The sequence below is a fragment of the Delphinapterus leucas genome, chromosome 3 (genome assembly GCF_059928025.1).
Source record: "Delphinapterus leucas isolate spDelLeu-1000000601 "Yukka" chromosome 3, BTC_Dleu_Yukka2, whole genome shotgun sequence".
Classification (NCBI taxonomy): domain Eukaryota; kingdom Metazoa; phylum Chordata; class Mammalia; order Artiodactyla; family Monodontidae; genus Delphinapterus; species Delphinapterus leucas.
Window position 1 is genome coordinate 104,673,856 of NC_143131.1, and position 27,214 is coordinate 104,701,069.

A 27,214-nucleotide genomic window follows, 5' to 3' on the forward strand; every position below is an offset into this window, starting at 1 on the left:
AAGATCACTGATCACAGATCATCATAACAAACTTAGTAATAATGAAAAAGTTTGTAATATTGTGAAAATCACCAAAATGTGACAGAGACACAAAATGAGCAAACGCTGTTTGAAAAATGGCTCCAACAGACTTGCTGTACGTGGGGTGGTCACAAACTTTCAATTTATAAGAAACACAGTATCTGTGAAGTGCAATAAAGTGAAGCACAAGAAAACAAGGTATGTCTGGAGAGTATGGTTTAAGCAATTTTTCTTGTCTGTCATGGAATGATGATGATAGATTTTACTTAATTGTTGATAATCTCGTTTTAAATAATTGGCTTGGTTAGGACTGTGGACAGTGGCTGGGAGAGTTTTCCTCTGCTTGAAATTAACTTATTTTTATTGAATCTGTGACCTTGGCTGTGTTAGTTGAATACCCCATGAGAAAGTACTTTGATTAGACAGGCAAGTTAGGGAAAAATGACTCTAAAGGCCCAACAGTATTAATGTTGGCTCTCCCTCCCAGGCAGTATAACTCTTAACAAGTCAATTGCTTTACAGCAACCAGAGTGTGAGATCATTCATAAATTATACAAATTTTCACAGTGGCAAAGTGAAATTTATCTGTAGGGAAAAATACAAATGTAAAAACGTTTCCTGTAGTCTAATTCTGTTTGCAGCAAGATAGAATGATTGACCTCATCTTCTACCACTATTATACAACCCCACACCAACACACACACACACACGCAACACTTTGACTAAATACCCAAAGTGATTTTAAGCAACGCACATAGACTCAGTGAGCAGTAATTAAGAGCAATGAATTTATTTCCTTTATTTCTTCCCTTTAGTACATTCTAGACTCTGTTTTTAACCTTTCGATATCACTCACTTAATTAAGAAAAACGACCCCACGTTTCTTTTACGTAATGCACGGCTCCTCAGCAAATATAAGGGGATCTTGGCATATACAAGGCTATTGTTTTCCTTTTCACTGATCTTCCTCTCTAGAACCAAGGAACATGAATCGCAATTATTTTATCCACTGAGAAAGGAAAGTTTAAATCAGTGCCTTTATGTATAGGGCTACATGAGGCTTTTAGATCACTAGATGAAACTAAATGCCTGACTTAAAAAATAACCGAGTTTACAGATACTACCAGAATTTTACTAGCGTTTCTGTTTATCTGTGGTTTAAAAAAAAATAATGCCAGGGCTTCTGGTGAAATATAGATGACCCTTCGTAGACCTGAGTCAATGTCAAATATCTTATTTTCTCTGGAGCTTCTTGTGTGGTCAACTGTAATTGCTATTCATAGACCCACAGGGCAGGCTTCCAGGTCCAAAATGTACACATTCTACAGTTTGACCCTTCAAGGTGCTGTAAAAACATAAAATATATTTCTTTGGAGAAAACTCTCTGCTACAGCATGGTCCCTTGAACTGTCCAATTTGATCTGTGATTCCTGCTGAGATATGCATTACATCATGGTCTATTTTCAGCTTGTTACATTAATCAAAACCTATGCCATTTATTAAACAGCTTCCTGCAGCTCAGGCATTTGAAATGCAGAGTGCCAGCAAGCAGCTGCCAAACACCGTGAAGGAAAGAGGTGGGCTGGATTTAAGTAATGTACAAATTGAATTTCAAGTGACTGAGCAGCCTCTTTATCTCTTGGTGACACAACCAGCGACTGTAGCAGCGTTCTTAAGGAAATGAAACCCAGAGCCATGGTTCAATCACGGGGTGGTTACCAAGCCTCTGCCCAGCAGCCTTTCCGGAACTGCTGATGAATGTGACCTTTGCAAAAATGCACAAAGCCTTGATTTCTGCACGGTTAACCTTTACAAGCTGGAACCCCTCTGTGAAACCTACCCACAGCAAAGGGAAGCTTCAGAATCAAAACAGACACATACACATTTCATGAAAGAGCGACTACAAACACGCACATGCTCACGCGTATTCTCAGAGGATGAAGACATTGAACCATTTTCAATTATTCTCTCAACTGTGTGTTTCCAAGCATTTACATTCCTCTTCCTTATGAGCAGGAAAGTACCAGAACTCGATGCAGTGTCAACTCTGTACTTAAACGCATTCACTCCATTTTACAACTGCCTTGACCGGAATTGGTGGTGGGAATGGAAATTATATGCGTTCAGGTTTGCGAAGAGTCACTGAGACCCTTTGTTCACCATTAAATAATGATCACGTGCACGTGTTGAGGAGAAGGGGGTGGGTATTAAATGGACAGCCTCGATTTCCACTGTTGGTCTACCTGGGAAAACCATTGTGCTGTGATAGCATCTCACCATGTTGTTTTTTCCAAACGTCTTGGATATTCACTGTGAGGAGCAGGAAGGATGAGCATTATGAGAGTGACAATGTCAATATTCTTAACCGGTTACAGTAATGAATCAAACTTCCTTTCTATGGCTTCTTCCTGATTTTAATAGAATTTTGTTTTTAAACAAATCTAAGTTTTCTCATTATTAATAAGTTGATTCAGATGACATTAATCATTAAGGAAAAGTAAGTGACACTAGCTTATCCAATCCTCTTTTAATGTCTAGTTCTAGTGGTAATTTTTTTTTTTTTTTTTAGCGGTAGGCGGGCCTCTCACTGTTGTGGCCTCTCCCGTTGTGGAGCATAGGCTCTGGACGCGCAGGCTCAGCGGCCATGGCTCACGGGCCCAGCCGCTCCGCAGCGTGTGGGATCCCCCCGGACCTGGGCACGAACCCGTGTCCCCTGCATCGGCAGGCGGACTCTCAACCACTGTGCCACCAGGGAAGCACGGTAATATTTTTTATATCATACTTTTCTCTCAACTAAGCTCTTTACTACCTGATCATGTGATTTGCCTAGCAAGCCTATGAAGTAATTAGAATAGGGTAAGCTATTATTATTGATGAGAAAACTAAAGTCCAAAGAGGTTAAAGAGCATGCCAAAGGTCAGCATGGCAAATCACTAGTAATCCTGGAACGTTAACCTCTCTTTCCTGGGATTTCTATGAACCATGAGGGCTATGGCAATAAGGATGTGGGGAAACCCGTGACTTCAAAAGACCCCTTGATTCATCTTTATAGGGTCTCGATCTGCAGCTTCCTGTCCACCGTATTCACTTCAGAATCCTTGTCAAAGTGCAGGAAACCCCTGATCCTCAAACACCCAGCTTAGAAATGACCCAGCCATGCAAACACCCGCTTTCTGGCTGTCTTTTTACTGGCAACTGATCAACCGTGGGGAATAGTGGGGAGGGTGTAGGGCAAACTTCTAGAGACATCAAGTGAAAAAAAAAAAAAAAAAAGTGGGAGGGAGGATACACTGTAAAAGAATAAAGAGCAGGTGATCTCCAAAGTCATTCATTTATTCACTCACCCACCATGGGTTAGGCAGGAAAAATGCAAGTTAGTGAAATTCATGAACCCTTTTTAGTCCTTGTGCATTGCACTAAGTACTGAGAACATAGACCCAGGATGTGTCTACAAGTAACTCTAAGCAAAGAATGAGTGAGAAGAATGGTATTTGAAAAGTACAAAGCAAATTAGAACACAGAAGTTGGGAGGTTTATTTCTGTCTGAGGTAACCAGGGAAGGCTTTGTGTCACAATGATGGGGCTGTGATGGATGAGCTGGACTCAGTAAAATCCCAGTTCTCAGAAGTCACGCTAATGTGTTATTACTCCCTTGAGTCCAATTTTCAGCCCAAAAGGTTTTGTGGGGATTCTAGTTACTTTCATAAAATGTAAAATACATAAAGCAATGGACATTGTATAAGGCAAAGTCATACCAGTATCTGTTAGGACCCTCTGTATACCAGGTGTATATTATCACTCATCTTTACAACTGTTTCCCAAGGTAGATATTCTAATATTTTACAGATGGAGAAACTGAGGCTCAGAAAGGCTAAGTCTCTTGCCATCACCAGTAAGTGGGAAATGAAGGCAGTTATTTTCGAGCAAAGTGTCAAACACACAAATGGTCTTATAGTCCTAACGTGTGCAGATAACCTAGCCCTACTGGTTACTTGGCTGGCTACAGTGTGCTGAATCTTCCACAAAAATATTTTGAGATGGTGAGCTACCGTCAGTGTACTTGACCCCTTTAAAGCTTTCATGTATAACGCAAACTCTTCCAAAATACGTGTTCTTTTCTGTAAGACAATGTCCCTTTTATTTTGGCTAAGTATGGTTTCCCTCCTTCCCTGTTCAATACGGGGGCAACTGCCTCAAAGACATGATTTAGCTGAAGTTAAAAATAAGGGGGGAAAGGGTGTAAGTAAATGTGAAGGCTGATCCTACTTGAACGAGAGGTGATTGTCCCAGGGAAAAGTAGGCGATTCTTTTTTTATTTTATGCTGTCAACTCTGGCCTATGTCTTTAGAGGCACCTAAGGCCTTAGTGTATTAACTGTTCAGACTTTTGATTTCAAAAGATTACTTCTTCCTAAAGGCTGACCCAGGGCTTGGCTGTGCTGCTTTAAATTCGGGTCTCTAAGAACTGAGCAACTTTCTTTGAGCCTTCAAAGTAAAGCCAAATGCTCCATCCTCAGCGGGAAAGTGACTTTAATTAATTCTGGACGACCTTTCGGCTGAAAAGCGAAACACTGCCCCGAGGCTTTTTAGAAAGGTTAGGTTGTACCTTTTCCCTCTTACTGTGATGAGTTTTGAGAAACACATGTGTGTTTCTCACACCGGTCTCTGCTTCCTGCATTCTTGTAGATGAGCATGTTCTTTAATAAGGGAAAAACAAAATAAAGCGAACAAGCCAAAAAGCCCTGTTTGTAGCCAATTAACTTCTCAATTCTAGCTAGAACTAAACCACAGTATAAAATCTTCCGTAACAATAAAATATGACTAAAGACCTCATCAATTCTCATTTAGCAAATGCTTCGTACTGGACCATCTTTTTCTAATACTTAGGAATTCCATTATTTCTTATTTCAGTGAACATGTTAGGAAAAAAAAATTAAGTGAAATGGGATTAGGTTTGCCATTTGTCATTTACTCAGAGCAGAATTCTGGTCTGACATGTGGGCAACTCATACCCAGAGCTTAATGCTTTTAGTAATTATAAGGATCATGTAGAGTATGTTGATTGGTGGGGGGAAAAATCTTTATTAAATGCTCAGAAATAGTTAATTCTTCATTAGTCAGAGCACTGCACTAGAGGCTGCAGCCTGTGAACCATGGATTAGAGTTTATGATAGTAATAACCTCCCTGAAAAAACATTTGTTACTATACTTAATGACCAGATTTTAGTGCATTAACCTTCCTTGGGAGGTCAACTAACAAAATGGATGTTAACTGCTGGTAACAACCAATTCCTCTGAAATTAATATTTAGATGCCTTTGGTGTCAAAAAACCTTCCTTCCATATCAAGGCATTAAAAACACTTCTAAATTATTAATAGCAGGCAGGATTCAATGCCTCAAAGATTTCCATGCCAATGCTCTTTATCCTCAGCCTCTTCCTATTTTCTCAAACAGTTCTCTTCTGCAGGAACAAGGAAGGCATTCAGGGAAATTAGGTCTCAGAAATGCATGTGGGTCAACAATGCACTGCAGTTTGGAAAAGGTCACCCTTTAAGTGCAACAGAAATAAACATAACAGGAGTGTGAAAGGCGATGCTGAGAGCGCTGGGAACCCTACGGGGACAAACTCCCCACCAGGCCTGGGCTCCGGAGCCACGGCCCTCTCACCACCTGTCAGGAACTCCCTGCCGACACATTTTTGCATCCCTTCTGTGACTGACCTCCTGGCTCATCTCTTCAGCCCCTCCCCCGGCCCTCAAATTGGAAACAAACCACACTTATGTCAAAACAACTTCTGAACTATTTCCTTCCCAAGCAACCCCAGAATATAAAACATGTTCTGAAAAGCTGCACCATTCCCTGGAGAAATTTTATGATTTGGTTACTGCAGCGTGTGCTGCTCCTTGGCCGGGGTAGCCTTGAGTCCTTGCCAAACAATGAAGCATTGCTATTATTAGCCTTCCTATTCAATGGCCACAAAACAGTCCCTGTTGCTATTTTCAGACTGTGTTCTTCTGGTGCAATAGGGCCCACGTTGCACCAGGAGGGCAGAGTAGCTGTCTATTGCCAAAACCTGCACAGTGGCATGAATGTGAAAATGTTTTCATGGGGGTATTTTTAGGCAGAGGTGAAATACAGATAGAGAGCCAAAGCCCAGCCTGCTGAAAGCTCTGCTAGTTTCAACAGAGACATACCTACTGGCGTTGGGAGAGCGCCCCTGGGACCTCAGTGATGAAGCTGCTGTGTTTAATAATTTCCTCAAATCCCATGAAGGCAGTGACAGTCCTGCCTCAGTCATTTACATCAGCCCAGGTACAGGCACAAAATGATAAACCAATATCATACAGAGCTGCGACGGGGATGATAAGGTTGACCATGCAAAATGCATGTACATTATAAAAGGGCCTTTCCCTCATGGCATGGTCAGTTACAAACCCAGCAGCAGTGTTTCCAGAGCTGTAATTGATATAACATTGTATCAGTGTCAGGTGTACAACTTAATCATTCAATATATATTTGTGAAATGATTACCACAGTAAGTCTAGTTAACATCCATCCCCGAACAGGGTTACAATTTGTTTTCCCTTGTGATGAGAACTTTTAAGATTTATTCTCTTAGCATCCCACTTCACCCATTTTACTCACCCCCAACCCTGCCTCTGACAACCACTAATCTGTTCTCTGTATCTATGAGTTTTTTTTTTAGAGATGCCACATATAAGTGTGATCATACAGTATTTGTCTTTCTCCGCCTGCTTTATTTCACTTAGCATAATTCTCTCAAGGTCCATCCATGTGTTCATAAATGGCACTATTTTATTCATTTTTATGGCTGAATTACATATATATATATATATATATATATATATACACACACACATACATATGTCTGTCTGTCTGTCTGTCTATCATCTATCTCACATTTCCTTTATCCATTCACCCATCAGTGGATACTTAGGCTGTTTTCCATGTCTTGCCTATTGTAAATAATGCTGTAGTTAACATGGGGATGCATATATCTTTCCAAGTTAGTGTTTTCATTTATCTTTGGCTAAATACCCAGAAATGGAATTGCTGGATCATATGGTAGTTTTATTTTTAGTTTTTTGAGGCACCTCCATACTGTTTTCCAGAGTGTTTGAAACAATTTTCACTCCCAGTAACAGTGTTCGAGGGTTCCCTTTCCTCCACATACTTGCCAACATTTGTTATTTCTTGTCTTTTTGATAATAGCCATTCAAACAGGTATGAGGGGATATCTCATTGCGGTTTTGATTTGCATTTCCTTGATGATTAGTGAAGCTGAGCATCTTTTCATGTACCTGTTGGCCATCTGTGTATTTTCTTTGGAAAAACATCTCTTCAGATCCTCTGCCTACATTTTAATTGGGTTAGGTTTGTTCTTGTTGTTGTTGAGTTGTATGAGTTCTTTATATAATTTGGATATTAGCCTCTTATTCAATATGATTTGCAAATATTTTCTCCCATTCCATAGGTTGAGTTTTCATTTTGTTGATGGCTTCCTGGACTGTACAGAAGCTTTTCAGTTTTGATGTCTTCCCACTTGTTTGTTTTTGCTTTTGTTGACTTTGCTTTTGGAGTCAGATCCAAAAAATCATCCCCAAGACTGATGTCAAGGAGCTTACCACCCATGTTTTCTTCTAGGAGTTTATGGTTTCAGGTCTTATGTTCAAGTGTTGAATGCATTTTGAGTTAGTTACTGTGCATGGTATAAAATAGCGGTCCAGTTTCATGCTTTTGTATGTGGCTGTCCAGTTTTCCCAACACAATTTATTGAAGAGACTGTCCTTTCCTCATTATATATTCTTGGCTCTTTTGTTATAGATTAATTGACTGTATAAACATAGGTTTATTTCTGGGTTCTCTGTTCTGTTCCATTGATCGAGGTATCTGTTTTTGTGCCCAAACAATACTGTTTTGATTACTATAGCTTTGTAATGTAACTCGAAATCAGTGAATGTGATGCTTCCAGCCATCTTTCTTTCTTTTTGTTTGCTTATTTGTTTGTTTTTTTATACTGCAGGTTCTTATTAGTCATCAATTTTATACACATCAGTGTATACATGTCAATCCCAATCGCTCAATTCAGCACACCACCATCCCCACCCCACCGCGGTTTTCCCCCCTTGGTTTCCATACGTTTGTTCTCTACATCTGTGTCTCAACTTCTGCCCTGAAAACTGTTTCATCTGTACCATTTTTCTAGGTTCCACATACATGCGTTAATATATGATATTTGTTTTTCTCTTTCTGACTTACTTCACTCTGTATGACAGTCTCTAGATCCATCCACGTCTCAATGAATGACTCAATTTCGTTCCTTTTTATGGCTGAGTAATATTCCATTGTATATATGTACCACAACTTCTTTATCCATTTGTCTGTCGATGGGCATTTAGGTTGCTTCCATGACCTGGCTATTGTAAATAGTCCAGCAATCTTTCTTAAGATTGCTTTGGCTATATGGGGTCATTTGTGGTTCCATACACACTTTAGGATTGTTTGTCCTATTTCTGTGAAGAATGCCATTGAAATTCTGATAGGGATGGCACTGAATCTGTGGATTGCTTTGCATAGCATGGATGGGTCATTCTTGTTTCTTTCCGATGGATACTTTTGTACTATTGGAAATTTAGTACAGACAGGGGTCCATTAAAATTTTGGGCCTGTTTTCATTTGAAAACACGATTTGCTATCTGACCACTCAGCTAGGACAAGTAAATCAAGCAATTTAAATTTAATAGCTAGATTCTTCATTACTTTGGGAATAATTTCTAATCGAAAGGCTACAATGCCATTGCATATATATTATTCCTCCTTTCAATTGTTGCTGCTTTTCACTTTTTTTATATTGTCTTAGGAAAGAAGTATTTGCAAACAGTAAATAAGCAATTCTTTCTTTTAAACCATGACAGATTTTGCAGATTCAGTTGCTAAAATTTCAGATGATGGTATCTCTCTCTTAAGGTTTGGTGTTTTACTTTTTCATTTAAAAATACAAATTAAACAATTAAACTTTTTATAAATTCAGTGAAGAAGCCAGGATGTTATCTTGGTTTTTAAAATATTTTTTTGCTAGACGTTTTTTCTTAACAGAGGCATTTAGAAAAAGATCTCTTTCCAAATATAAAACTGAAATATGAACTGTTGACATTCTCCCCTGCCACCCTTTTTCCCACGGAAATATCAGTTATATTCTGCTGGTAGCCAGCTTTCAGACATAGTGTTCTGAACTGGTAGGAATGATCAAAATACAGTTATTGTCTTGCTCTGCTTTATCTCTAAACTGATAAGGTTTCTGAAAGCTATTTAATTGTCCTGTGAATCATTAACTTCATTATGTTTACAGAGAATATGTTATCTCCCCTGATTCTTGGGAACTGTGGATCCTTCATCAGTGACCTGGAATGGTTGCTATGTGCAATGCAGCTAATGTACCTGTGCAATTTATTAGTGCCAGGTAGAGTTTTAAATCAGCATGTTGATTGTAGTGTTGTTCACTTAATGAACTTCCATGCACTGCTTCCTGAAAACCCTTTTATGGTTTCTGTTGGCTCCATATGGCATTCTGATGAGCTTACACTTCTCCTTAAGTGCTTCTATATCAGAAAACAAGAGCAAAGCTAAAACAAAGTGAGTCATCTGGTTTTGTCTTTGCTTTCACTGCATGAGATAATGTGGAGGTGTTAATTACAAGACTTCACTGAGTCTTGACTAATAACAGTGTGCAAACAAATGCATGTCAGGCTCAGCCACAGAAATGCTTCTACTAATAAGGTAAGACTAGCAATTAGAGCTGACAATGAAGTAATACTTTCGCCTGAATATTCATTAATGAAGTTCTTGTTTGGGAGAAGGGAGGCTTCTGATTGTCCAGATGGATACCTAGAATAGGAACCCTGGTCATTCCTTTTAAATGAATTAACCACCATTTGGTGAGCCAGCACACTGGATTAATTCCCTTTTGTACTAACGCACTGACCCTTTGATTCAAAGGCAGAGCCCTGATGACCACTGAGATCCCTCAATCCGTGACCTTGGCATAATAGGGACAAATTGAATTCCCAGAAGGAGAAAAATGATAGTGACCACAGAACATCACAAACAGCGGGCTGGAGACACAGCATGTTTTATTTAAATTCTTCGCTACAGCTCCTAGGGTTTCAGGGAGAAAAAGTGTGATTAGCTTACCTAACCCAGTTATGCCACTTCATCTGATGTTTTCCTTTTTTTCCCTTTTCCCTTTCCCTTTCCTTCCCTCCTCTTGTCTCTCTCATTCAGAGAGCAGTTCTGACATACTTCTTTAAGCACACAAGATCCACTGTTTTCATGTCAAAAAAGACACTTCCCGGGAAAGAGAGCTTTGGGCATTGAGGGCTCTTTCACACTCTGCACCGTTATTTCTTTTTCATTTTTTAGTTACTTTTTATCAGAGTACAGCTGATTTACAATGTTGTGTTAGTTTCAGGTGTACAGCAAAGTGAATCAGTTACACATATACATATACCTGTTTTTTGGGTTTTTTTTTAGGTTCTTTTCCCATACAGGCCATTACAGAGTATTGAGTAGAGTTCCCTGTGCTGTACAGTAGGTCCTTATTAGTTATCAGTTTTATATATAGTAGTGTGTATATGTCAATCCCAATCTTCCAATTGATTCCTCCCCCCTGCACCGTTATTTCTGATGCCAGATCACGAGCTATACTACCCAGGTGATATATGCCTTTTTGGCATTTCTTAGTAAAGATGCCCAAATGAGAGACTCTACTGATGAAAGCATTTCCTTTAGGGGACCCTTTAAAAGCTCTCTATATATTTACAGAAATACAAAGGGGGATGTATATTTTTTGGATTGGGAGAATACAAAATCTTCCATTGCAATAAACCGTCAACGTATCAAATTTTTAGAATGGATCATGACCTGGGTAAAATAAAACAACCTTCTGTTTTGACTTTCTTGACAGCCCAAATCCTAATTGGGTGGAAGTGACTCTGCCGTGATTTAGAAAGCCACAGTCCCAGCCTTCTTTGCAGTTAGAGGTGGTCACATAACATACATCTGGCCAATGGTATATAAGAGGAAGTTACTCAAAGCTACTTAAAATAGGACAGTAGCTGCTGAGAGGCACAGATTTTGTTCTGTGTGTTCTCCTGTAGTAGCCGGAACCAACTAGCCAGTCTGCACTAGACCATGAGAAAAAAGTGAAGAGAATCATATATTCAGAGCAATAACGGTGCTCTGTACTTCTCCTGATGTAAGGCATTCCTCCTTCCTCCTCCACATTATGCTAGTAATTTTCAGTTCTTTGATTTGCACAGCCAAATGTAACTCCTAATTGAAATAGACTATGGTATCAGAACCATTGGGGGGTGTGGGCAGGAAAGGATGCTTCAAGTAATAGAACCTAAAATGTTTAATTTGCTTAATGGAAGAGGTGGGATGATGAAGGCACTATTGCAGGGGGTAAAGCTGGATGACCCATATTAAACAGGGCAAAACATTTTTTCAGACTCTAGGAATGCTGCCTACTGACTCCTAAGTAATACAGAACGTTGGCATGTGTTGGACCCTTCTTGCTGCTTTTAGCAAAGTCCTAAGGGACCGATGAACTAATTCAGTACACACACAGTCTACAAACAGATGCGGAAGCAAAGACAGCGCTGCTAAGAGAAGTGCTTTTCTCAAGACTTACAATCTAAGTTGTTTGAGAATCTCAAAAGCTGGAGCCTTTTGATAGCTAGGATCAATGTTTGACGGCTGGAAATGAAACTCAAAATATAATGGAAAAGAAAAACAGAAGCTTAGTTCTCTCTCCTGTAATAGTCTGAGCGTAAGCCGGAAAGCCGTGAAGTGCATCGCTCCAAGGTGCATTTCTAACTTACTGCTTCTGCATCTCTTTGTCACAGAGATCCAAGATGACTCGCAACCACTTGGGCATTTCAGCAGGCAGGAGGGGAAAGAGGGAAAGAGAGGGTACCCTCTTCCCTTTAAAGGCATACTCTGGAAGTTGCACACATTATTTCTGCACATAACTTATTTGACAGAATTTAGTTATATGTCCACTCCCAAGCACGAGGTCTTTAATCCGGGCCACATGTGCTCAGCTAAAAGCCATGGGTTCCGTGACTATGGAACTGGGGAAAGAACTGACACTGCCTCCCTTGTAGAGTTGAATATCCAGCTTCTCCTCTACCTCAAGTGGAAACCATTCTAAGCTGAAGACCCTACTCTGTTTTCCTCCTCTGATCTCCTTCTGAAAATCCAGCTTTGAAAAGCCGCCTACACCAATCTTAAATTTTTCATGCTCCACGTTAAAAAAAAAAAAGCAATGTAGGGCTTCCCTGGTGGTGCAGTGGTTGAGAGTCCGCCTGCCGATGCAGGGGACACGGGTTCGTGCCCCAGTCCAGGAAGATCCCACATGCCGCGGAGAGGCTGGGCCCGTGAGCCATGGCCGCTGAGCCTGCGCGTCCGGAGCCTGTGCTCCGCAACGGGAGAGGCCACAACAGGGAGAGGCCCGCGTACCGCAAAAAAAAAAAAGCAATGTAGCTTTAATAAGATAGCAATACTTTGTATTTATATTTCACTCTTCCATTGGGCCAAAGGGTTATAGTGTTGGAATGCTCTTTGGCAATTCCAATCAGGAAAAACAAAATCTAAAAAATCTTCTGAAGATATCTAGGATAGTGGAAACGTCTCAAGATTTAGTTCTAATTAGCCTCTGAAATAATGTTCCTGGCAACTCTATTGCATTAACTGAGTTCAGATCAGGCATGCTGGGACATTTTCTTCTGTTTTGAATGAGGTCCATTGCTAATTCTCTAATCAATGAATGAACACTCCATTTGTCAAACGGCATAACTGCCATTCAATGAATATAATTCATAGCTAACTGTTAAATAGGAATAATTTGCTGTGACTTGACTAGGTTGTATTCCTTGACTTATGGGACCATCTAATTAAATAGTGGAAAAATCTTTTTTAAACCTGTATTTTGGAGAAGAACTTGGCAATATGTTTTTGAAATCACACATGGGATGGATTAATTGATTCAAACATTATGTGAACAAGTATGCTGCTACAAGGATGTTCATTGAAGCATTATCTACAGTACCAAAAAATTTCAAGTAACTTACCTATCCATCTACAGGGGATTAGTTAAATAAAATATAGTATATCTATGCTAAAAAACAAAAAAGTTACGCAACCCTTAAGATAAGGAGATAGGTCCATGGGGAAAGATATTCAAGATATAATATTAAGATTAAAAAAATTATAAAACAACGTGTATAGTTCAAGTTCATTTGTGTAATACAGAACAAATCAGGAAACATACACATATAATTGTATATGCATGGAGGTTTCTGGAAGCATATACAAGCAGCAATTAATAATGTTTACAACTAAATAGTGGACTGGTTGTCCTGGTATGAGGAATGAAAGACTCTTACCTTTTACATTATAAACCTTCTGTATTTGTTGAAATTTTTACCTTAAATGTGCATTCGTTTTAAATTTTAAACAATTATTAAAACCTCTAAAAATAATTTTGTTCCAATGTATATTGTCTTTAAACATTTCATAGAGTATAGAGCGTAAGGAATTACTGAACGAGTGTCTAAATTGAATTCTGCTTCCCTTTGTTTTATATTAAGAGCCTGCTTCCAGACAATTTACTGTATTTGTTTAGATAACATAAAATCTGATACTGATTTGTTTCATTTGTACTCTTGCCCCAGAAGCAAAGCCACTGTAAAGGCACACCATAAGATCTTTCAGTAATGTATTTTTTTTTAATTTTTAAATTTAATTTAATTTTACTTTTTTTGCGGTACGTGGGCCTCTCACTGTTGTGGCCTCTCTCGTTGCAGAGCACAGGCTCCGGACGCGCAGGCTCAGCGGCCATGGCTCGTGGGCCCAGCCGCTCCGCGGCATGTGGGATCTTCCTGGACTGGGGCACGAACCCGTGTCCCCTGCATCGGCAGGCGGACTCTCAACCACTGCGCCACCAGGGAAGCCCTCAGTAATGTATTTAATACCTTGCAAATTATTTTCTTTTTTTCTAAATTTTACTTTCACAAAGGGTTTCAAAATTAGTGAAGTTTGTCTTATTTAGCAGTTTTGGAATTCACTGGAGAAAAATGAGAAATGTTCTTCGTCTCAAACTAAGCTTAATCCCTTTCCTTATAACTACGAAGCCCTGGCCAGAACCTGCCAAGGAAGAAATCGTCAGTAATTTCCTACCTTACCTGCAAGGTGAAAAACAGATGAAAGGAGCTGATGCTCACTTTGACAGCTCACAAATTTATTTTAAAAATTTCCCCATTTATCAAAATGAAAAGTGCTCAATCAACTGGACCTCAAATTTCAAACAAGTTTGTGGTAAGTACAATTTCTGCTCATTTTAAGAAAGAGTACATTCCTCTTAAGGGGAACACAAGGCTGAAGTCTGCAGGAGCATGAATTTGAATTTGATTGCTGTATGAAATTGTATGAAATCAATAAGAAGGCCCGACTTCTCTAGCCTCAGGGGGTCATAGGTCACAGTAGAGAAATGTTTAATTCGTAGGAGCTCACGTAACAACCACACTTATCATTATGGTAGAAAAAACCCAATGATTGAGGCTATGTCCTATAAGCTACTGTGTCCTAGGCCCTCTGCCTGCAAAGGGAGAAGACAAACTGTCATCTGAGACTTTATCACCTAGTTGGAGGAGACCAGATTTTGCTATGGAAATTCTTCATAACGAAAAAGTTTTATGTTGCTATACCACAGTATTCATTTCTGAACTTCAGAAATTGAGAGCTTAGCTACGTTATAGAAAGACTCCTCCACATGAATGTGATAAATGCTTTTAAAATCTAATTTGCAAACAGAGAAGGGTAAGAATGGCTGAACAATAATAGAACTTATCACGATAGGCACCTACTCTGAGTTCCACCCTTCACAGACATTCTCTCTAAACTTCACATGGATCCTGCAAAAATGGATACTATTAGTTTCATTTTGCAGAGGAAGAAACTGAGGTTATGCACCAGTTAGCGACTGAGTCAGGAATCAAACCCCAAGCACAGGTTCTTTGAACCTCTGAGCTCTAATGCTTTGTACTCCTAATGAAGGGAAGTGGAGATGGGGAGGGGGTAGGGAAAACCTTTACATTCTTTTTTTCCTCCTGAAACCCTTTAAAAAGACAGACAGGACAAAAGAAGAATGCGTGTTCTATATGCACGATTCTTTGCCGCCCTCTGACGAAGTACCTCAAAAGCTAAGCTTCTATCAATCCTGGAGAGATAGGATCGGTGGAGCATTAGTGATGGAATGAATGGTTGAAAAGAACGGCGGTGACCAAAGAAGTTTTTATGCAGAGAAAATCCCAAATCTGGAGCAAAGCCCTCCTGTTCATTTTATCTCACAAAAGGCAGGTAGCGCTGCCTGTTAAGGTAATGCATTACTACACTATTTGGAAAAACTACAGTTCTAATTAGACGAGCAAATAAATGTTCATTTCAATTTATTAATATAGCTGTAGGCCTTGTTACACTTTATCTCTTGGTTCTGAGACCAATCCATCTCGAGCTGGGAATCATTGTGAGGAAGTAACGGGTTTTAATAATGGATACAGGCAGTGAATTATTCAGGCAGATGGGAGCAAGCCTTGATGCCTTCACTCACTTCTTTAATTAACTGTGAGATGCTGACGAGTCTGGGCTGTCTGGAGGCTTTCTAAGTTCATCTCCATCAGAACTGTGAATTTTTCTTGAGCCATGGATATGTTGTGTTCTGGCTCATCCATATCTGAGAAAAAGGAACGCCCGTTCTCCTGTCACCATTTTGTCTTGTGGTCTGAATTTCTTTGTCTGCTTCAATATTATTTTCATGCAACTTTTTAGCAATGAACATTTTTCTTGATAAAACCCACACCTTCGTTTGACTGCACCTCTGGATACGACTTTAGCAAAAGAAAATCCAAAATATTTCAATCCTGATTTAAGTCTGGGAACTAACCCATAAACGAAACAAAATCCAGTTCTGGTCACTGAAGCCCATTTGCTTGGCTTAAAGCCACTTGTTTTAATGGCTTAGAAAGAAAAGAACTGCTAGAAAAGAATTTTTACAGTCTTCATTTGACAGAGCATCAAACAAACAAAACTAAAACTCTTATGAGATGCAGACTGCATAATTTGCATGGAACAGGGTATATTAGTTATGGAGCTTTGCAATGTGCCCTAGTGGTTCCTGTAAATAAAAGTTCTAAATGATGGAACATGGCCTTGTCCAGTGAATTTTCTCCTTTGCTTAACACAGATTTTCTGAGTGGGAAATATAGCTTGTAGACTTTGCCCCAGTGTAAATCAATGGATTTGCTCTGAGCATGTTAATAACATGCTTAGATAACCGAATGCCCTTATTTGGGCAATCTACTTTGCCATTACCTGTTACTATGAAAATTTTGTTTCAAAAGTGCACATAAGCTGCTATACAACCATTTACTAATGCTGTGACAAGAGAGTTCCTCTTTCAGTTTTGTCACAGCAGAGAGAAAGTAAGGATCTGGGGGAGGTCTGAGCTCACCACTTCTTGGTAGAAATTGAATCACGATTTCTATAAATCAAAAGTCATGTTAAAAGCGCTGTGAAGTAAACAATGATGTATACGAATTAGCAGCATGGCTGTAGTCAATACAAATCAAAGTGGCTTTATGAACATATTGATGTTTTCAGCTCTTCTAAGGTTGAATACATTTAAGTGTTTATCCCCCAGGGCATTGTTGGTTTAAATGAATCTATTTACTCTGAGACCAGACCACAGTTGCAGCTGGAGACACAAACTATCCACACTGACCCAAAGGTGGTTCTGACCCAAACCCAGTGACCCCATCTGTGTCCAGATGCTCATGGTAAACTGAAATTAAATGAACGACACTCAGGACAAAGACACTGTATAAAAAAGTGGCTACGTTTGTGTTCGGTTTCCTTATATATTAATTTCAGTTTGGAGTCTCTTGGAATGCAACACAAAATTTTTTTCTAAGGATTTGGCCCAATAGCACGCGTCTGGATGTGAATCCTGTATCAGGATTTAACTTAAACTATGCTTTTAAGGGACTGACTCTGTATCTTCAAGTTGCATCAATACATCCTGTTACGGGATATTGACTAACTCAGTAGGTGCCATAGACATATCTTGCTTGTCTGAAAGGAAAGTTTATTCTTATATCCAAATGCCATATTTTAAAAATCAGATAATGCAGGCATCCTGTTAGGATTTACTAGATTAGCTAAAGAACACAAAACATCAGATTGTAATTAGATGACTACAGAGAAAAAACATAGGATGCATATTTCCACAAAATATCTGGCATCCTTCAGCATATTCAAAGTAAAGATAAGTCATCTATTTTGGCCTCTCTGTGGTTTAGAAAAGGGTTCTTTGCACAATGGCTACACATTGGAATTCATCTCGCTTTTCTGAGAATATTACAGCATCTCACTATGCCTCCAAAAGGACCAGCCTCAAAATTATCAAGGGCACTTACATAGAGACCAGCAGTTAGAAAGAACACAGAAATGAAACATAGACTGATAAGTGGGTGGAAGTCATTCATCTTTTAAAGCCCATGAAAAAAAGAGAATTTTAAATTAAAATGTCTACAATAGGTTCAACACCTCTCTCTCAGCCCCTCCCCTCCCTTTGTCATGGAACAGCATTCAAGTGTGGGAATGTTTCTCTTAAACATGTGTAAATCACACATTTAGTCATGCTCCAGGCAGGAGCCCCTACCAAGGGGTCCAAGGGGAGGGAGGCAAAGGATATTAAATACTAGTCCAGCAGTGTGTTAATGAAACATTTACACAAGCATTTTGTGTGGTTATAATAAAAAGGGGGACCTCTTTCATGGCACCCTTTCATTACTTAGCACAATCTTTAAGAGGATTAATGTTGGGGGAGGTAGGGGTAAGAATGTGCTTATCAGTTGAGTCTCAGGATCAGTAATGCCGAGTTCTTAATAGATCGCCTCTGGATTTGGGATTACTGCCGTGCAAATTCTTCCAGGCTTTCAATAGAATAGAGAGCAGTTTGTTTTCTCCCCTCCGGTGCGGAGAGCTATTGACTTCGTGATGAAATGACCTGGGACTCAGTTTATTCATATTCCTCCTTTCTCTCCTCTGTCACTTCAAACAGACAGACTTATTTATTTATTTAGGCTCCTGGTGGCTGATGCATCAATGTACGCATTCATGCCACCGTTACTCTGATTAAGAAGCAGCTAAGGAAGCAGGTTTAATAGCAACCAACTGACTTTTATGACATTCATATCAAGAAAAGGAAGTTACTGAGAAGACAGATCTACATTTTAGAAGTCGTTAGTTCTCTGCATCTCATTTTCTGAAAGGTTTCCAAACAGCTCAGTTAAACTACATATTTTGGAGGACACTGAAGCTGGTAAGTGGCCCTTTTATTTTTCTGGGGAGTTAGAGGCAGCTTTTGTTGGCAGTCTCCTGAAAGAGTACAGCACTGATGGATCATGCTGCCTGAGGTCCCGTGGCTTCTCACTATTTTTAGCACAAGAAAGATGTTAGTTGAAACAGTGTACAATGGACTAATCAGGCGTAACAGAACTCACACTGTTTTTACTTCACATTTTGCACTTATTATGTGCCTTGCATGTAAACAGCTCTTTGCTCTGACAAAGATGGCAGCTTGCCATGGTGGGATTCAGTCTTCTCCAAAGCTCAGTAAACATTGAATAGAAACAAGCCTGAGGACTCTGAAAAAGCAATTGTTTGAATGTATGTCACTTGCAGCCTTAGACAAAATTATTTTTGTTCCTTCCATCCTTTACTCTCCACCTCCTTCCTCAAATTAGCAAGCATTCACATACGCCGGTTATCTGTGTATGAAAAATTATTTCGATCATTTCTCCACCCACATTTAAAGAATCAGAAAATCACATTTTACAAAGGCTTGAATGATGACACCCTGTACAATTTACACTCATTGTGAAACATGTGCAACTTAACGTAATAATATAAAGCTTGATCACGTAAGTAAATTGAAGTCTCTTTAAAGTATGATAAGAGAGATTCCGATTCTATTTAAAATTATACCCAACACCAAAAGGAAGGTTATTTTTTTGTACCATCTGTATCTGCCATTAGCAGATTCAATAGTTTGCTCTCAAAACAGATTTAGAGCAATTTACTATAAAGTAAATTGTTGTTGGCTAGCCTTCCTACATTGTTATCATCCCATGATTTTCCAGCCATGTTGGCTTATTTAAAAGTATTTTGAATTATGATCACAGTAATACATGCCTATGACATAAACAACCAAATAGCAGAAGAGGGTTTATAAAGAAAACTATCCCTTTCCCACATAGCCCTTTCCATGCTCAGGCCCATTTCCAGCAACAATTTTTAACCTTTTTTGGTTTTTTAGCTCTTCTGAGAATTACCTTCTAAACTCTAAATAAATAATAGGCTTATAATGGTTATTCTTGACTCATTCAACGAATGATTCAACAAATATTCATTGTGTGGTAAGAATGTAAATTGGTGCAGCCACTGTGGTAAACAGTATGGAGGTTTCTCAAAAAACTGAAACTAGAACCATCATATGACCCAGCAATTCCACTCCTGGGTATATGTCCGAAAAAAACAAAAACACTCATTTGAAGAGATATTTGCACCCCATGTTAGTAGCTGCATTAGTTACAACTGCCAAGATATGGAAGCAGCCTAAGTGTCCATGAGTAAATGAATGGATAAAGAAGATGTGGTACATATATACAATGGAATGCTACTCAGCCATAAAAACGAATGAAATTTTGCCATTTGCAGCAACATGGATGGACCCGGAGAGCATCAATCTAAGTGAAATAAGTCAGATAGAGAAAGACAAATACTGTCAAACTCTCTTCTAAGACTGAGATACAAGAGTAAACAAAACAGACAAAAGTTCCTGTTCTCATGGAGCTTATATTCTGTTCGGGTGGTGATGAAGAGAGTTAAGTAATAAACAACATCCATGAACAATTTCTATAGTATATTCAAAAGTTAAAACTGCTCCTGAATAAAAGAAATGGGAAAGGTAGGCAAAGGGAGCACTGAGGAGGAGAGGTGGTTTGCAGTTTAAAATAAGGTGGTCATTCCATCTAGAGGGGTGGGATAGGGAGGGTGGGAGGGAGGTGCAAGAGGGAGGGGATATATGTATACATATAGCTGATTCATTTTGTAATATAGTGGAAACTAACACAACATTGTAAAGCAATTATACTCCAATAAAGATGTTAAAAAAAAATAAAAATAAAATAAAATAAGGTGGTCAGTGATGACCTAACTGAGAATGTGATATTTGAGCAAAGACATGATGGAGGCAATTCAGTAATCCACGAGAATATCTCAAAGGAGAGTGAACGGCAAGTGCAAAGGCCCTGAGGCAGGAACATGCCCCCGCAAATGATACAAATTAACTTATTTACAAAACAGAAATAAAGTCACAGATGTAGAAAACAAACTTATGGTTACCAAGGTGGAAAGGGTGGGGGAGAGGGATAAATTAAGAGCTTGAGATTAACACACACATACTGTTATATATAAAATAGATAACCAACAAGGACCTACTTTACAGCACAGAGAACTCTACTCAATACTCTGTAATGACCTACATGGGAAAAGAATCTGAAAAAGAGTGGATATATGTATAACTGATTCACTTTGCTGTACGCCTGAAACTAACACATTATAAATCAACTACAGTAAGTCCCCTACATACGAATGAGTTTCATTCTGAGAGCACATTTATAAGCCCAGTTCATTCCTAAGTCCAACAAAGTTACCATAGGTACCCAACTAATACAATCGGCTATATATACTGTACTGTAATAGGTTTATAATACTTTTTACACAAATAATACCAAAACAAACACAAAATATAAACAGTTTTAAGCTTACAGTACAGTACCTTGAAAAGTACAGTAGTACAACAGCTGGCATACAGGGGCTGAACAGGCAAGAAGAGTTACTGATTGGATGAGGGAGAGAAGGTGGGAGATGGTAGCGCTAAAGGACAGTCAGCAATAGGAGACAGAGGGCAAGCTGCAATTTCACTCACACCTGACGTTGATGGAACTTTGCATGTTCACATCTTTGAAAGTTCGCAACTTGAAGGTTCATATGTAGGGGGCTTACTGTATACGCCAATAAAAATTATTAAAAAAAAAAAAAAAAGAAGAAATAAACAGCAAGGAGACCAGCTTGGCTGAAGCAGAGTGAACAAAGAAGACCGTGAGATGGGGCCTGTGAAGGAAAGCGATTGGGAGGTCAATCATGTAAGGACCCCACTGAATTTTACCCAGCAAGAGATGGAAGTTACAGGAAGAATTTGAGCGGAGAATTGATTAAATAGTATCTAAGTTTTTGCTCTATTGAGGAAAGGATGTACGCAGACAAGAATGGAAGCAGGAAATTGTTTTGGAATGTCTATGGTGATCCAAATAAAAAGAGAAAACTCAGAATGGGCTAATGGCAGGGGAAGGGGTGAAGTGGTCAGATTCTGGGTGTACATTGAAGCGTACATGATTTTCTGACAAATTGGATTTTATAGAATGTAAGAGAAAGACTGCCTGAGCTACTATAAGGAAGGGGTGGCCCTTAACAGAGATAAGAGAGACTGAGGTAGGGTGGGTTTTGGGAGGAAGATGTGGTTATGGACATGTTCAGTGTGAGATGCCTTTTGGACTTTGAAGTGATGATAACAAACAGACAAGCAGAAATAAGAAGCTGGAGCTCTGGGGTGAGATCTATAGTGTACATTTGCATTTTTGGTTACTAGCATATATATAGTATTTAAGGTCATATGACTGGATGAACTCACTAAGGGAATGAGACTAAAAAGCAAAGTCCCAAGACTGAGCCCTGGAACACTCCTGCAATAAAAGGTTAGATAATGAGGAGAAACCTGAAAAGAAAATGGAAAGAAGTGAGGTGGAAAGAAGTGAGGTAGGAAGAAAACCAGAATACTGGAAGAAAGGAAAGTAGAAAAGTAGACTAATAAATACATAACAGGCTCACATGATTCACAGTAATATACCCATGTTAGAGAAAGAATTATGAAGAGAATGGAGATCTTGCAACCAAATAAAAGGTAGCACTAAAAATATTATATGAATAGTTTTTATTCAATGATAAATAATCATATGAATAATGTTTCATTAAACATTAGAAGCATTCCCTTTAGAGCAGGGGTCCCCAACCCCCAGGCCACAGACCAGTACAGGTCCATGGCCTGTTAGGAACCAGGACACAGCAGGAGGTGAGTGGCGGGTGAGCAAGCGAAGCTTCATCTGTATTTACAGCCGCTCCCCATTGTTCGCATTACCGCCTCAGCTCCGCCTCCTGTCAGATCAGCGGCGGCATTAGATTCTCATAGGAGCGCGAACCCTACTGTGAACTGCACACGCAAGGGATCTAGGCTGCGCGCTCCTTAAGAGAATCTAATGCCTGATGATCTGAGATGGAGCTGAGGCGGTGATGCTAGTGCTGGGGAGCGGCTGAAAATACAGATTACCATTAGCAGAGAGGTTTGACTGCACAGAGACCATAATAAATCAGTTGCTTGCAGACTCATATCAAAACCTTATCAGTGTGTGGCAAGTGAAAACAAGGTCACACTGATTCTGCATTATGGTGAGTTGTATAATTATTTCATTATATATTACAACATAATACTAATAGAAATAAAGTGCACAATAAATGTAATGGGCATGAATCATCCCAAAACCATCCCCTCCCCACCCCGTCCATGGGAAAAATTGTCTTCCACGAAATCAGTCCCTGGTGCCACAAAGGCTGGGGACTGCTGCTTTAGAGTTTCGAATCAGTATTCTAAAACTGTCTGGAAAAAAAGAAGATATATGGAAGATAACATTGCTTTGTACTAGTAATAATCACTTTTAAGTATTATGAAACTCAACATCAGCAGAGACTATATATACCAAAGAGTAGCTTTAACAAAGAACGTGAAAGATGCGAATGGATATCTCAATACTGTTTTGAGAGGTATAAAAGTTAAAAAGATTTAATAGAGATACACGTTTATTTGATTATGAACTGTAAGAGTGGATATTGGAAAAATGTCGATTTCCCCTAAATGTGTGGGTTTATTATAATTCAAAACAGAATTTTGATGGGCAAATTTTGGGTACAATAATGATCAAAAGAGCACTATTTGTAATAGCCATCAAACTATAAACAATTCAAATGTCCATAAATAAGTAAACAAATAAATAGTATGTTCACTTAATGGAATAATATATAGTAATGAGAATGAATGAACTAACTATAGACAATGATGGCGATGAATCTCAGTAATATAATACTGAGCAAAATAAGGCAGACACTAAAGAGTATGTACTTTATGACTCCCTTTATATAAAGTTCTGAAACAGATAAAAGTAATGTAAGATTCCCAGAAGTTTTGGAAGGGAATCTTTAGTTCTGGTGATGTTTCATTTCTTGATTTTTTGGCTGCTAGTTACATATTGTGTCCATTTTGTAAAAATTCGTTGAAATTACATTTGTTATTTGTGTACTTTTTATATGATTTTTTTTTTTTTTTTTTTTTTTTTTTGCGGTATGCGGGCCTCTCACTGTTGTGGCCTCCCCTGCTGCGGAGCACAGGCTCCGGACGCACAGGCCCAGCGGTCATGGCTCACGGGCCCAGCTGCTTCACCGCATGTGGGATCTTCCCGGACTGGGGCACGAACCCGTGTCCCCTGCATCGACAGGCGGACTCTCAACCACTGTGCCACCAGGGAAGCCCATGAATATTTGACTTTGATAAAACTTTAAAAATACCAATAGTTTTAAAAAATTGGACATACTGATTTAACCATTTGCTTGTAATTGCAGACAATAAAAAAGTAGCTTCTAGTTTGTTCAGAAAGGAAAGTAATAATGAAAAACTGTATAAAATGTATAAAAAATCAGAAATGAGTGAATATTCTGGCAACAGCTAAGGATCAATGGACAGAATACAACATTTGGTTGAGAGGAAAAATAATTCAGTAGGGGAAAGGCATGATCAATAAATGATGTTGCATTTTCAAACCTCCCTATGCAACTGGGTACAACCATGTGATCAGATTTTAGCTAATGAGATATAAGTGAAATTGAAAAATACCACTTCCAAGTCTTGCTGCTCAAAGGATTGGGCTTCTGGTCCTTCTCTCCTGTCCTTCTAATTTAGAGAAGGTCAGATTTAAACAATTGCCTGAGACGTAGCTGTTTAAAGGGGAGCCGCTGGTCAAGAATAGCAGAATCACCTTCCTAAGCTTGGCCTGTTAACTGTACAAGAAGTAAACTTCTAGCTTGTTAAGCAAATAAGCAAACAAACAAAACAACAAATAAAGCTGCAAGTGCTGGCTGTTCCTTTAGGAATATATCAGTTATCTATTGCTGTATGACCAATTACACCTAAATGTAATAGCTGAAATCTACAAACATATATCATAATTTCTTTGAATAAGGAATCTGGGGAGCAACTTAACTGCGTACATTTCACTCAATCAAGATCCCTCATGAGGTTTCAGCTGAGCTGTCAGTTGGAGCTGCAGTTATGATCCAGACTCAGCTGGGCCTGAAGGACCTGCTTCCAAGCTCGGTCACTTGGTGGCTGGCAGGCTTCACCTCGTCACAGGCTGTTGGCTAGACAGTCTGAGCTCCTCTTGTTCTATTGGTTTGAGGGCCTGAGCTCCTCGCCACCTCACGTGGTTCTCCCATAGGGCTGCTTGCAATAGGCTGCTTCCTCCCCGTCAGTGTAATAAGTGAGCCAAGAGAAAGGGTGAGAGAGAGCTCAAGACAGGACCTGCAGTTATTTATAATCTAATATTGAGCTACTGAGTCTAGCCCACGCTCAAGGGGAGGGGATGACACAAAGGCATAAAAGACAAGAGGCAGAGATATTCAGTGCCACCTATCACAGGAAGAAAAATCAGGTTAGATCCTCACTTAACACCACACCAAAATAATTTCCAGATGAATACAAAATTGAAATACAAGAAGTCAAGTCCTTCTTAAAAATAGAACCAAGTCTATGTGAATGTTTCTCTAGTATCAGGATGGGAAGAACAGCTAAGCTTAAAAGCATGGTAGCTCCCGTCACAGGCTGGGTTTTCTAGAAAGCAGACACTGAAATGGGTTAGAAGGTGCAAGCCTTACTGGTAGGCAACAGTGTGAAAGGTAGAGAGGAGGAAGCAGGATCGGGCAGGGAATGTGGATCTGAAAGAAGTCGGTTAGCCCCAAGGGGAGCTCCGGAGCCAAGATTTCCCATTAGATCAGTCCCATTCTGGGTAGACCAGCTAGGCCCTTGAACAAGTTTCTTGTTCTATATATGGTTAGGGCTGCCTTGAGAACAAGAGCAGTCATGGCATGAAAGCTGAGGAAGATCAAGAAGGAACTTATAGCTGGAGGTTGTCCACCAGCTGTACCATTTAACTGGGCAACAAGTCCATTTTTGAAGATCTGAGCTGAGCGTCTAGGTCTCTGCCACAGTCTACCCCTTGCGGCATTTAGACACAGTGCTTCAAACACTTGTGCAGAGCAGCTCCTTAGGGCTGGAATGGGCTTCTTTTCCTGAGGAGCAACTGCCCTCAGGCTCCTGCTCTAGGCCAAAAATACCCATTAGAGGGATCATGCACTGGGCAGAAATGGCCAAGCTTCAGTGCCTCTTTACTGGCTGAAGATGATCCTGAAAATAGTGGGCCCTCAGCTCAAAAGCTGAGGCAAAACCTAAAAGGCTAACAGCTAGAGGCTGAAGCTAAGCACACGCCTGGTCACTTGGCAGGGAGTCCTTTCTAGGAGGGCAGTCTGAGCAACACACAGTCACAAACGAATATATCAAAACAATTTTTTTTACTTCACAAAAACATAATCCTCAACATGCAAATATATAAAACATAACAGGAAAAAACCCATGACATGTTAATATCATAATTTCATAAAAGGCTAACGCCCTATCAGAACATCAGTCTTTAGTAAAGTCCATAGTGTATGTACTGTATATGATGAATTTAACATATTGTTAAACACTTAAGACATAAGTGAATACTTAGAACAAAGCTCTCAAACCCAAATAAGTATAATTAACTAATAGACATGAAAAAATATTCAGCTGGCCTCACAAGTAGTCAAATGAATGCAATAAAGTTTTATTAAAGCAATAAAAAAGTTTTGGCAGCCTATCGAATTTCCAATTTTTTTAGTAAATGATTTAGTTTTGGCAAATGAGCTTTAAGTTAGACATTTGCACATGCCTGGCAGGAGTGTCAATTCATATTTCTGTAAATCAATTTGACATCAGGTTTTAGGAGTTGTAAAACCAAATCCTTTTACTCAGTAATTCTACTTCAAGAGTTTATCATCTCTGCTGTGTCTCAGAGGCAAGCAACTGCTTCAAGACAAAGCTGAACATCTCTTTCCCAACCATGGGCTGCCAGAAACTCACTGAAGTGGACAACAAAGGCAAACTTTGAACCTTCTATGAGAAGCGTTTAGCCACAGAAGCTGCTGCAGATGCTCTGGGTGAAGAAGGGAAGGGCTATGTGGCTGGAATCAGTGGTGGGGATGACAAACCAGGTTTCCCCACAAAGCACGGTAGACTAGGAGGACTAGAGAAAGAAAGCACAAATCTGTTCAGGGGATGCACTGTGGATGCCAATCTGAGTGTTCTCAACTCGGTTATTATTTTAACCAATAATAACCATTGGAAAAAGATATTCTTGCACTCACTGATACTACTGTGCATCATTGCCTGGGGCCCAAAAGAGCTAGCTGAACCCACAATCTCTCTAAAGAAGATGGTGTCTGCCAGTATGCTGTGGAAAGCTCCTGACCAGAGAAGGTAAGAAACCTCGGTGCCCGAGACTCAGTGTCACGTTATTCCCTGTGTCCTGCAACACCAAAGTCGGCTTGTTGCTCTGAAGAAACAGAGTACTAAGAAAAAATAGGAAGAGGCCACAGAATATGCTAACCATTGGCCCAGAGGGTGAAGGACACCAAAGAAAAACTCCAGGAACAGACTGCCAAGAGATGGAGGCTGTCCTGTCCGACAGCTTCTACCTCTAAGTCTAAGTCCAGTCAAAAACAAGGTTTTCTAAGAGTAAGAAATAAATAA

The 27,214-nt window shown here is 39.5% G+C and overlaps 1 pseudogene; it reads left to right on the forward strand.

Moving 5' to 3' along the window:
• The first annotated feature begins 1,510 nt into the window (after positions 1-1,510).
• On the forward strand, positions 1,511-27,214 carry LOC111182340 (small ribosomal subunit protein eS6 pseudogene; annotated as a pseudogene).